Source organism: Hibiscus syriacus, unplaced genomic scaffold (genome assembly GCF_006381635.1).
Source record: "Hibiscus syriacus cultivar Baekdansim isolate YM2019G1 unplaced genomic scaffold, ASM638163v2 tig00003151_pilon, whole genome shotgun sequence".
Classification (NCBI taxonomy): Eukaryota; Viridiplantae; Streptophyta; class Magnoliopsida; order Malvales; family Malvaceae; genus Hibiscus; species Hibiscus syriacus.
In genome coordinates this window covers 278,098-291,216 of record NW_024061964.1, presented here as the reverse complement: position 1 = coordinate 291,216, position 13,119 = coordinate 278,098, and positions in this window count along the sequence as shown.

Here is a 13,119-nt window from a genome sequence, read left to right as displayed (position 1 = left end):
AGAAAGCACAAAAAATAGTAGATTTTAAGTTAAAAGATCTAAGGAAGGGTTACTGTGAGCTGCGAAAATCCAGGACAACATAGGGGTCAAACAGAGCGTCAGAGTAGTTGACCAAAGAGTTAAACATCGAGAAATGAGAGTCGAGGATTTGAAAGCGAAAAATGGTCATTTACTCAAGAACCTAGAGAAAGGGAAGTATAAAATAGAAGAACTTGAGATTAACAAGAGGGAGTTGATTATAAAGCATAAGGCTGAGAGTTGCGAGGTTATGAAGGAAATGAAAAAAGAGAAGGATCGAGTCAAAGAGTTAGAAGATGTAAAGAATAGCATTCTCGAGGGGTTTGAGGCCGAGAAGACCATCATATTCATGGGATTTGAAGCTAAAATTAATAATATGCTTGCTGAACTTGATGTTTAAGGACAAAAAAATCGAAGAGTTTGATGCTGAAAGGAAAAATGGGATTTGAAAAGAAAGAACTTCAATACTAGGCTAGAAGCAAGGCAAGAGGTAACCAATAATTGGGTGCAACGATGTGGAGACAAGAATGTGCAAGTGCATATTCTTAATCAAATGAAACAGGAAACACGAACGAGACTTGAAGAGGATTTGACTCAGTGCCAAAATAAAAACACATAATTTAGTGATTACACATGCAACTTGAAGAGTACTTGTTCCAAGGGAAGGTTTGTATGGGACCAATTGACCTTAAGGAAAGCCATAAAGAGAATGCTTCACTGCGAAGGTGAATTTAAAGTTTGCAAAGTGCTCTGCAGGGTTGTCAAGTGTGAAACTCGGCTGATTTCTATGAAGAACGAAGAAAAGAAAGAAGAAGCATGGTAGTCGAGGCCATGATACAAATGAGTGAAGTTTCCAGGTACATTGAAGAGCTAGCTATCGATGTAAAGATCAAATAACACCATATCAATCCGGCTTCTAAGTTTGGAAAGAACGTGTCATGGTTGATCAATGAAATTATAGAGCTTAATAGGAAAGCTATGTCGTATCTGTAGTCTTGAACTATTATATTGAAAACTTTTGTACTCCGATGGAAATTGTTCTATGACAGTTAACTTTTTGAGATCAATACTTCTTGCATACATTCATTATTCAATGAATTTGTTTTATTTGTGTATAAACTTTAAATATTTTGGTTAGGATAAGATTTCATTATGTAAAACACCAAAATAATATGAAAAAGGTTTCCAATCGCAACTACCCTGGCCAACTTTAACAACAAAGAAACACAACACCCTTATGGTACTAAGAAAGTGAGTAAGAAGATGGAAGAAAAGTTAGCATGTATTAAGCAAGAGCAGAAAGACGTATAAGCAGAAATGATAATTAAAATAGAAAAGATTGAGGCCGACATTGCAAATTCACAACTAGATATACTGTAGAAAATAGAGGATATATTAAAGAAATAGGCTACAACTGAAAAAGGTCCTGCTGAAAATCCCACATCTTCTAACCCATATATCCTTCAGGTTTCACATCAAAACTTGCTTATCCTCCTAGTTTCACAACTATACAAACCCATGCTCGCTCTTCGGTATCTCAGAAATCCCGACCTCATACATATAACAATAATGAGAATTAGCAAATATGACCCACATTCTCAAACAATAATCCGTCTGTGTCATGTGTAAAGTTAGGAGAATTTAGTACTGAGAACCTAACTCTGAATCTGAATGAGTTAGCCAAGAAGGAAAAAGCCAATGAAGAATTGACTCAACAGCTCAAGAACCTGGAAGAAAGAATAAAATCAATAGAAGTAATTAGATCGTTCTATGGGTTCGATGACAGAGAGTTGAGTTTAGTCCCAGACTTAATCCTCCCTATGAAGTTCAAGGTTCTTGAATTAAAAAAAAATACGATGGTACGACATGTCCTTCATCTCATATTACCATGTTTTTTCGTATGATGATCGACCATGTGAAAGATGAGAAGCTACCGATTCACTATTTTCAAGACAGTTTGACAGGACGTGCCACCAATTGGTATAATCAATTAACTAAGGCTCATATCAGGTCATGGAAAGATCTAGTAAAAGCATTTTTTGAGCAATATTGTCATGTTACTGACATGGTTCCCGACAGATGGACTCTCTAAAATATGGAGAAAAAGTATAATGATACATTCAAATAGTACGCCCAGAGATGGCGTGATATGGTTGCCCCAGTTCAGCCACCACTGTCAGAGAAGGAAGCCACCGTGATTTTTGTAAACACTTTAAGGGCCCCCATACCTAGGTCATTTATTGGGAAATACAACCAAGAACTTTGCTGATCTGTTCATCTTTGACAAACTCATCGAGAACGCTATAAAACTGGCAAGATCCAAGCAGTTGAAAGATCTAGTACCAAAAAGCATGTGTATCGAAAGAAGGAAAATTAAGTTAATAATACAAGTGTCTACAACAAGGATACTGCAAAAAGTGTCATAATAACCCAGCCAAGGGTTAAGAGAAATGACACGAACACCAACAAAAATGAATCCAGGGGACCTCGCAAGGAGAGTTAGAGATTGTCTTTCACACCACTACCAGTACCCTATTCTAAGATACATTCCTCGTTAGTAAAGTCAAATGTGGTACGCCTCTATCGTTTGACTCCTCTGTAACTGCCATACCCTTACTGGTATGATGCAAATGCACATCGTGATTACAATGATGGAATTATTGGTCATTCTATTGAGAATTGTTTAGCCTTTAAAAAGGTAGTGTAAAATATTATTAACACTGGGGGATTAGAGTTCAACTCACCAGATGTATCGACTCACCCACTACCGAATCATGGAGGTAAAAGGGTGAACGCAATCCATGAGGAGGATAGGAGGAAAGCAAAGATGGATGTTTCTGAAATCAAATCCCTCTTTAGTTTGGTATTCCAACAACTCTACCAGGCTCATATGATTCAACAAGATATCAAGCAAAGCCCAATGAGTGTGGAAACTATTGTGAATATCACCAGGAAGAAGGACACGAAATTCAAGTTTGCCCCGAATTTAGGGGATTAATACAAAATTTGATGGACAATAAAGAGATATAATTCTTTTACAAAGATGAGGGAAAAAGAGAAGAGGGTGTTTGTACATCAGAAAATTCGAAGTCCATATATAGAACAAGCGAGCTCATGATCGTCACTGTGACACCATATACAATGAATTTTGTTACAGCAACGCCAAAAGTTGTTTTCACAACCCCTTCACCATTTCTATTTAAGGATACCCACAAGGTACCTTGGAATTATACCGCTAATATTTCAATGGTAGGAGGATTTGGTTCTTTGGAAAAACTAAAAGTAACTAAAGAAAACGAGAAAGCCCCGGGAGTTGACATGACGACCGAAACAGTGAGTGAAGTAGGGTTTTTCACAAGAAGTGGGAGGTGTTACTCTCCTGAGACATCTAAAGAAACATACAAAGCAAAAGGAAAAGTTGCAGTGGTACCACAAAAGATATTTAATGTTGAGCACCCACCAACTATCAATGAGCCAATGACTAAAATACAAGAACAAGAGTTTCTGAAATTTTTAAAACATAGGGAGTATAGTGCAGTTGAGCAGCTACACAAGCAAAAAGCACGAATATCGATTCTAGATATGTTAATAAATTTAGAAGTACATCGAAATACCTTACTGAATGTGTTTTATCAGACATTTATCCCTGAAGATATCTCTGTAAACAATTTTAATAGAATTGTGGGTTTATAGTTGTCGATAAATACATCACATTCACTGATGACGAGATCCCTGAAGGAGGGATAGGATCTGTGAAAGCCTTAAATATTACTACACATTTCCATGGCCATGTGTTGCCAGGGGTATTGATTGATAATAGATCTGCTCTCAATCTAATGCCATTGGACACACTTCAAAGGATGCATGTGGATAAATCACATATGAAGGATTATCATAATGTGGTGAGAGCTTTTGATGGCACTCAAAATGAGGTGCTGGGTAAAATGGAGATACCACTGTTGATAGGACCAATAGTGTATAACATCTAATTTATGGTAATGGACATTCACCCTACATATAATTGCTTACTGGGGAGGACATGGATCTATTCTACAGGAGCTGTTCCTTCTTCTTTACATCAAAAACTGATGTTTGTTATTGACGACCAATTGATATGTTTGGGAGCTGAGGAAGAAATCATCGCTTCTGTGACAAGTAATGCTCTGTATATTGAGACATATGATGATGCTCTTGAGTGTTCTTTCCAAGCTTTGAAGTTCATCAATGCAACCTTCATTTCTGAAGGAGGCAAAATTCCTCACCCTAGAGTATCTGATTGCACTAAAATGGTTGTACGACAGACTTTAGAAATAGGATCTAGAATTTAAAAAGGTCTGGGTAAAAGTCTTCAGGGAAGTTCACGTTCCTTAGCTGTGTGTTGGAACAACTGGCGTACCCCATGGTGTAGAGGAAACATAACTTGGTAGTCTCACCAGTTATCCAAGCACGTAAAACCGAAATTGGGAGGAAGGGATGCGAAAGCGGGTTCCTTGAAAAACAACAAAGACAACAGTGGCAGATGGTGGTGTGGATCGGTTCAAATCGTAAGCCTCCACGAAATCACGTCTCGGCCTCTACTCAGCTCACCCGATTGAGAGCAATATTTGTTTTCCCCAAAACTGTTATTGAGAAAAACGGCTGAAGATTATATGTGTGTTAAAAATGACTGCTAGACCTAACACATCCTTTTATACTGAGTTACCCTAATCATATTAGGGATTTTTATTATTTTAAATTAATTAAATCTTTATTTAATTAATTGGAATTAAATATTCAGGATTATTAAAACATATGTATATTAAATGTACATGTGTTAAATCTAGATATATTTCAGTAACGTACAACAATTGTACATCCTTGCTCATTTCAATCCTAGGGTGTAACCCTGTAGGTTCTTATAACGTTAGCAGTAATTATAAGAACAATTCTAATATTACATACAATGAGTGACATCTAGCAATATATCATTGTCACCTAAGTTACAAGAAAAATATGATTTGACATATCATCTTAGTGATTAACTCTTTTATGTATTACATTCCTATGTCCTTTATATCTAGAATAGGCACAAGTCTTGGAATAGTCACACTTGTATAGCCCATATATTGTTTATTGATATCTAGAGTAGACTTTAATTAACAAATAGTTTGTTATATCTCATATCAACTTATTCGAGCATGGCCATGCATTTCTAATCTCACTCAATCAAGTGGCCTGTGATATATTTCCTATTATGTAGGAATGAAAAATCCTATCTTAATCATACATAGATATATTCAATAACAATTTTTATAGAGCAACCATTTACGAAGCTTGTTTAATTGCATAAAAATATACAACAATATATGTTGGGATAATATTGATCTCAAGTCTGAGGATCATACATATAGTCATTACCATGAGTAATGTTATGACTGTCACATAATAATCCAAGACATATGCTCATGGTGGGTCAATCTAATACATTGTTCTCGAACAATGTAATCATGTATCAATTCCGACATCTCTATGTCAATGACAACTCGTTGTCATTAATCAATAACATGTTAGTCTTAAGCGTATTATTATTGTCCATGACCATAATAATACTTGATTAGGGATATTTAAATAATAACAATTATGTCATTATATGGACTTTATTATCTTCCAGTTTATGTTAAACATATATATATATATAACTGAAAATAATAATGGCAATGCCTTTATTCAATAAAAATCCGTAAATAAAAGTATTATTGCAATCATCATATGATTGGTCTTTGGGCATACTCTAACAATCTCCCACTAGCACTAAGACCAATCACTCACATATCTAATACCGAGTGACTCAGTGTGACGATCATGCCTCTGCTGTGTAAGAGGCTTCGTCGAGGGAGCAACAATGTTGTCATCCGTGTGTACTGTGCATATTTCCTTATATCCTCGATCTATGATCTCTCGAATGAGATGAAAGCGCCTAAGAATATGTTTGGATCATTAATGAGATCTGGGTTCATTTGCTTGTGCAACGGCTCTATTATTGTCACAACAGAGTTCTACAGCATCTGATGTGCTGGAAACAACCCCTAATTCCAATATGAACTTCTTGATCCAAACAGCCTCTTTTGCTGCTTCACTGGCTGGAATATATTTGACCTCTATTGTAGAATCAACTACTGTGTCTTGTTTCAAACTTTTCCAGCTCACAACACCTCTATTAAGACAAAACACAAAACCCGATTGTTATCGTGAGTCATCGTTGTCAGTTTGGAAGCTAGCATCAGTATAACCTTTTATACTAAGTTATTCCTCCCCTCCATAGAGAAGGAATGTATCCTTAGTTCTTCTTAAGTACTTAAGGATATTTTTAACCGTAACCCAGTGATTTTCACCAGGGTTTACTTGATACCGACTCATCATGCTTAGAGCAAACGATACATATAGTCGAGTACATATCATGTTATACATTATAGAACCAATAGCTGAAGCATATGGAATCTTATTCAACCGTTCTCTTTCTTGTGGAGTTGAAGGACACATTTCCTTCGAAAGAGAAATGCCATGTCTTATAGGCAAAAATCCTTTCTTTGATTCTTCCATACTGAACATTTTCAGTATGTTGTCTATATATGTACTTTGACTCAGACCTAGAAGTCGTCTTGATCTATCTCTATAGATCTTAAGTCCTAAGATATACGCTACCTCACCCAAATCTATAATAGAGAAACAACTACCTAACCAAGTCTTAACAGACTGTAAAGTAGGTATATCATTTCCAATAATGAGTATGTTGTCTATATACATGATTAGGAAAGAAACAATGCTCCCACTAGCCTTCTTATAAACACAAGGCTCATATTCATTTATGCTAAAACCAAACTCTTCGATTGCATAATTGAAACGAAGATTCTAGCTTCGAGAAGCTTGTTTTAGTCCATAGATAGACCTCTGTAGCTTACAAACATTTCCAGCATTTCCTGGAATGACAAAACCTTCAGGTTGTGTCATATACACATCCTCTTCAAGTTTTCCATTGAGGAAAGCAGTTTTGACGTCCATTTTCCAGATTTCATAATCATGGAATGCATCTATTGCGAGCAAGATACAGATGGACTTAAACATAGCTACAGGGGATAATGTTTCGTCATAGTCTACACCATGAACTTATCGAAAACCTTTAGCGACTAATTGCCCCTTGTATGTTTGTACATTACCATCCATGTCAGTTTTCTTCTTGAAAACCCATTTACACCCTATAGGTTTGACCCCTTCAGGTGGTTCAACCAAAGTCCATACTTGGTTTAATGACATGGAATTCATCTCAGATCTCATGGCTTCAAGCCATTTCTCATAGTTCGGGATAGAAACTACCTCTTGATAAGTCCTGGGCTCATCTTGATCCATAAGAAGAACATCTCCATGTGAAGTAACGAGAAATCCAAATCTCTCAGGTGCATGATGTTTTTTTGTGGATCTACGCAGTGGTTGTGTTTCTAAATCTATTGAATGCTCCTCAACAACTTGTGAAACATGCTCAACTTCAGGTTCATTGATCTGTTGCTCTTGAACTTATACAAGTTCAATATTTCTACCCTTCCATTTCTTTGAGAGAAATTCTCTTTTGAGAAAAACTCTTGCTATTGCAACAAACACTTTGTTCTCGTTAGGGTTGAAGAAATAGTATCCCTTAGTTTCTTTAGGATATCCAACAAATATACACTTATGAGATTTAAGTTCGAGCTTTGTAGACATTTAATGTTTTACATAAGCTTCATAACCTTAAATCTTCATAAAAGACATAATAAGACGATTCTTAGTCTATATCTCGTATGGTGTCTTTTGAACCGATTTAGATGGAACATGATTTAGTGTGAAAGTGGTTGTTTCAAGTGCATGTTCCCAAAAAGAAGTCGGAAGATCACTATGACTCATCATCGATCGAACCATGTCTAACAGTGTTCTATTCCTTCTTTCAGAAACAACATTCCACTGTGGTGTACCAGGTGGTGTAAGTTGTGAGACAATCCCACATTCTTTCAGGAGTTCATCAAACTCTATACTTAAGTATTCTCTACCTCGATCTGATCGATGTCCTTTAAAACTCTTTCCTAGTTGATTTTGTACTTCATTTTTAAATTCCTTAAACTTTTCAGGGGCTTCATATTTATGGCGTATAAGATAAATATACCCATACCAACTAAAGTCATCGATGAAAGTAATGAAGTAATGGAATCTACCTCTGGCTTGTGTATTCATCGGCCCGCATACATCATTATGTATTAACCCCAATAAATCACTTGCTCGCTCACCTTTACTATTAAAAGGAACTTTAGTCATTTTCCCCAACAAGCAAGATTCACATACATCATATTGTTCAAAAACAAATGAATCTAAGAATCCATCTTTGTGGAGTTTTGATATGTGTTTCTCACTTATATGGCCTAAACGACAATGCCAAATATAAGTTTGATTCGAGTCATTTGTTTTTGATCTCTTAGTATTTATGTTATAAATGGTGTTTTGTTGATACAAAATATAGATACCATTAATCAATCATGCCAAACCATGAAAAACACTATCGAGATAAAAATAACAATACTTATTCTTAATAATAATCTCAAAACCAATCTTGTCCAAACAAGAAATAGAAATAATGTTCTTAGCCAAACTATGCTCAAAAATAAAAATCCTCTAAATTTAAATCAAATCCACTAGGCAAAGATAAAACATATGTCCCTATAGCTAATGCAACAACTCTTGCTCTATTTCCCACCCGTAGGTCTACGTCTCCTTTAGCCAGATTCCTTCTCTTTTGCAGTCCATGTACGGAAGTACAAATATGAGAACCACAACTAGTATCTAATACCCAAGAAGTAGATGTTGACAAATTAACATCAATAACATAAATACTTGAAACAAACGTTACGTTTGTTTTTGCCTTCTTGAACTCTTTAAGGTAAACAAGGAAGTTTCTCTTCCAATGTCCGGTCTTATCACAATGGAAACATTTTCCTTCCTTACTAACTCCCTTTTTTGGGTTTCAATGCATTTTTCCCTTTTGGTTTGGCCTTACCATTGCCCTTAGACTTTTTCACTACCTTTTTCTTTCCCTTTCCTTTATCCTTGTGGACCATCAGAATGGGCTTAGGTCCAACCTTACTAGTACTGAATTGATTGGATCCATACTGATGGCAGTTGAAGGATTCAAGGCACAAAGTGAAATTGTTATTGATAGTCTAGATAGACTAATTACTGCATGGGAAGAGAGAAAAGAGTCTGTAGTAGTCGAGGTGTTCACTTAAGCCTTAATTTTGTTGTAAGTGGACATCTGGTTGATTCCCCGCCATCAGATGTGCTCATTCCCCTCACCTTGTTTTTTTTAATTTCTTTATTTTTCTTCATGTGCAGATGGGGCTTATGAAGAAACACTCCTCAATCATACCATTCATGATATACATTATAAATGAAGACAAACACTTGGAAAGATTTGTTGTTCGTGCAAAGTACCTGACATTGGATCCTGCTAGAAATAAATATGTGAAGTATATAAGGAACATCAGGATGATACAAGATTATCTATGTAATTGTGCTGACAAGCATTACATCCCCAAAATAAACAACACAAACGTTGACAAAAGTGTGGTGGCCATACATGCAACAGTTTTCAGTTGCCTCTGTAGGCGTGACGTTGGGGAGACACTCTATGATACTATAACAAATACAGTTGTTGATGAGGAATATTGGAATCAGTGTGCTGCCAATTCACTCAGCTCCAAGGGTATGTTTCAGTTGATCCAGAGGAATGGTTCTTCTAGGCGACTAATTGGTCTTCTTAACATCGATGGATCTGTGGCAAAAACTTGGACAGTTGAATCCCTTGTTAGGAATAGGATTCCCTTGTATGGACCCTTAACAATTGGCAAGGCCGAACCTGTTAATCTTCATTTTTTTTAAAAATTTTATAAATTTAAAATTAATTCAAATTTTAAATATGAATTTAAATTAACTCAAATAATTCTAACAATTTAAATCTAACTATAATTTTAAAAAAGTGCTTGTGTTAGTGGTGGTTTTGATGGCAACAATATACTTTAAATAATGTTATTATCCATTTAATAACAATCAAGTGACTTGGCTTAGTAGTTAGGCGTCAAGGCTTTCATCCTTTAGACCTAGGTTCAAATCCCATGAGTTGCAAAATTTTGTAGAGATTTAATTTCTCCTTTCTTAATTTAATAAAAAAACCATGTGACACGTGGTAACATTTGATTGGTTGCTATTAATTTAGTAAAAAAATAATTATTTATTATTAATTAATTTTTTTAAAAAAATTACTGATGTGGCCTCACACGTGGACATAACACGTCAGCATTTAGCCTACGTGGATTTACCACATCATCATCTACTATGATATGGACATGCCACGTCAGCATCTCCCTCTACATGTTCTTGATGAGTCAGCTTCAGGCGTTGACCGTCAGTTGACTAATGGTTTTCATCCAAAGAGGGTGGTTTTTGACCCAAAATGAAATGCGGGGGTTAAATGTTCCAAAAAAAACAATAGGGAAAAAATTGCATATATTGTCAAACGTTAGGGGTATTTGTTTGCATTATGCCTTTAGACAAAAGCTCGCTTCTACACTTCTGGAATGTATCCAGTTGATTAATATAGATAGCCTTATATTTTGAGAAAAGCTTCACATCTGCAGACATTTTGGAAATATTTGAGATCTTTTAGATAGAGGCTAACCTCAGTGCTTATCAAGTTAATTGGTTCAAGAACATTCATGCTAGTGATGCTTAAGGCATCTGACTTTATTTCTTGATTTTTATCCTTTTCATGATTGCCATGACTCTGTAAAAGTTCCAATTTTCTCATTTAGAGCCCCAATTTTGTTCATTTACAAACATCTTATAAGTACATTAACATAGTTCAAAAGAAAGCAAAAGATTTCTTTGTATTACGTTGAACTAATCTATAAATGCAGGGAATCCAAAGTAGCTCAAAACCTTGACACTCGTGTTTATTTGTAAAATAGTGAATGATAAGAAAAGATATATGAACTGAATTCATGAGGACAATTATTCAATCCCCCTCAAAGACATTTCTTTCAAGATGTTTTGATCTGTGGCAAATAAACAAGATAATTTCTCAAAAATGTTAGAAATCCTTGAAGCTGGTGAAGTTTATTCTGCCTCAAACAAAAATGCAAGGTCAAGGGAGACATTCTTCGATCCTTGGAATAATGAAGTCTAAAAGATAAAAAAACTCAATAATAAAACTTTTCACACTTCTTTGTGACATCATCAATAACTGACCAAGAAGTAGATAACCACTTTAATAAGAAACACTACAGCAAAATTGTTCTACATCGGCGTTTTTAGCGGCTTTTTAGAGTAAACACCACCAAATTTAAACATATAACGACATTTACATTCCAAATGCCACAAAATAGTGTTTGTATGAAAATGTCGTAATAGGGTTATCTATAGTGGTGTTTTTTCAACAAACGCCACAATAAACCGCAATAGAGTAGTACTTTTGCGGCATTTTTATACAAACGCCGCCATAGGTTGAATCTATTGTGGCGTTTTTCAGAAAAACACTGGAATAGAGTAACGATGCTTTTAACAAACACCGCAAAAGGATTAATCTATAGTAGCATTTTTTTTAAAACATTACCGCAACAGAGTAATACTTTCGCGTCATTTTTTACAAACACCACAAATTATAAGTATAACCTTATTTGAATTCTATTTCATGTAAAAAAGTTTTAAAAACCCTAAAAATTTAAAACCATTTTTTGTTTAAGCTCTCCCCTCCTCATTCTCTACACGGTTGCCTCTCCCTTAGAGACTAAAACCCCACGCGACCGTGAAACCCCCAAAGGCTCCAGGCCACCTCGAAAAACGCTTCATCGGTGTAGCTCTCTCTCTACGGTCGACAACCGGTGGCCGATAATTTTTATACTTTCCTGATTTAATTTGTACTAATTCTGGGTTGAGTTTCAATTCTCCACGGAAGCCAGTAGAGATGAACAAAACCATAATTTGATCATTGATACCTCTAATTCTTACCTAAAGAATGGTAATTAGCGGTGTTTGTATCCAAAAATGACGTTGTAGATATGCGCTTTTGCGGTGTTTTTCCACAAATGTCGCAATATGTTTCATATATAGTGGCGTTTATTCAAAAAACGTCGTAAAAGAGTACTACTTTAGCGGCGTTGTATGAAAAATATTGTGATAGGTTTCATATATAGTGGCATTTCTATACAAACGCAAGAATAAGATTAATTTATAGAGACATTTTTTCAACAAACAACGCAATATAGTAGTACTCTAACGGCGTAGTTAGACAAACGCTGCTATAGGCATGTACTTTAGTGGCGTTTTTATTATAAATACCGCAATAGTCATGTATGCTTCCTTACAGGTTTAATTTGGTAATTTTAGCGGCATTTTTTATAAACACCACAAAATACTATTACTTTACTGACGTTTCTGTACAAACGCCGCTGAAGAATAAAGACTTTTGTGGCGTTTTTATGTAAACGCCATAATAATTCTATAATGTAGTGATGTTTTTTGTAATAAACGCCGCAATATTTAAGAACGGTTGCCGCGTTTGGTTTAAAAACGCAGGAAAGTTTTATAAAAGCCCCAAATTTTTTCTCCTTCCCAAGCCCTAATTTCTTCCATCATATCGATCCTCCATTCACGCTCTACGCTCAGTATCATCTTCAGCAAATTGGGCTTGGAGTCACCACCATTCACGCCGTCGGTTCCTTGCGTCGCGCCTTCAGTCGCCACCATTCACGCCTTCAGTCGCCACCATTCACGCCGTTCAAAGCAAGAAATCTTGATTTTGGGTATGTGTTTTTTAAATCTTGATTTTCTGTTTCTATTCAAAACATTTGGGTAGGTGTTCAAATCTTGATTTTGGGTACTGCCGATACCTTGTTAAACAAGCGCAGTAGGTTGGATCTGTTTGTTTCATTTGTTACTATCATGCTTGGTATTTAAGAACCTTTTGACTAATTCTTTGCCATGAAGTCGTTCTCATTCTGTGTTTTCCATCCCTATCCACATTAAAGAATCGGCTGTGGAAGATGAGGAAAT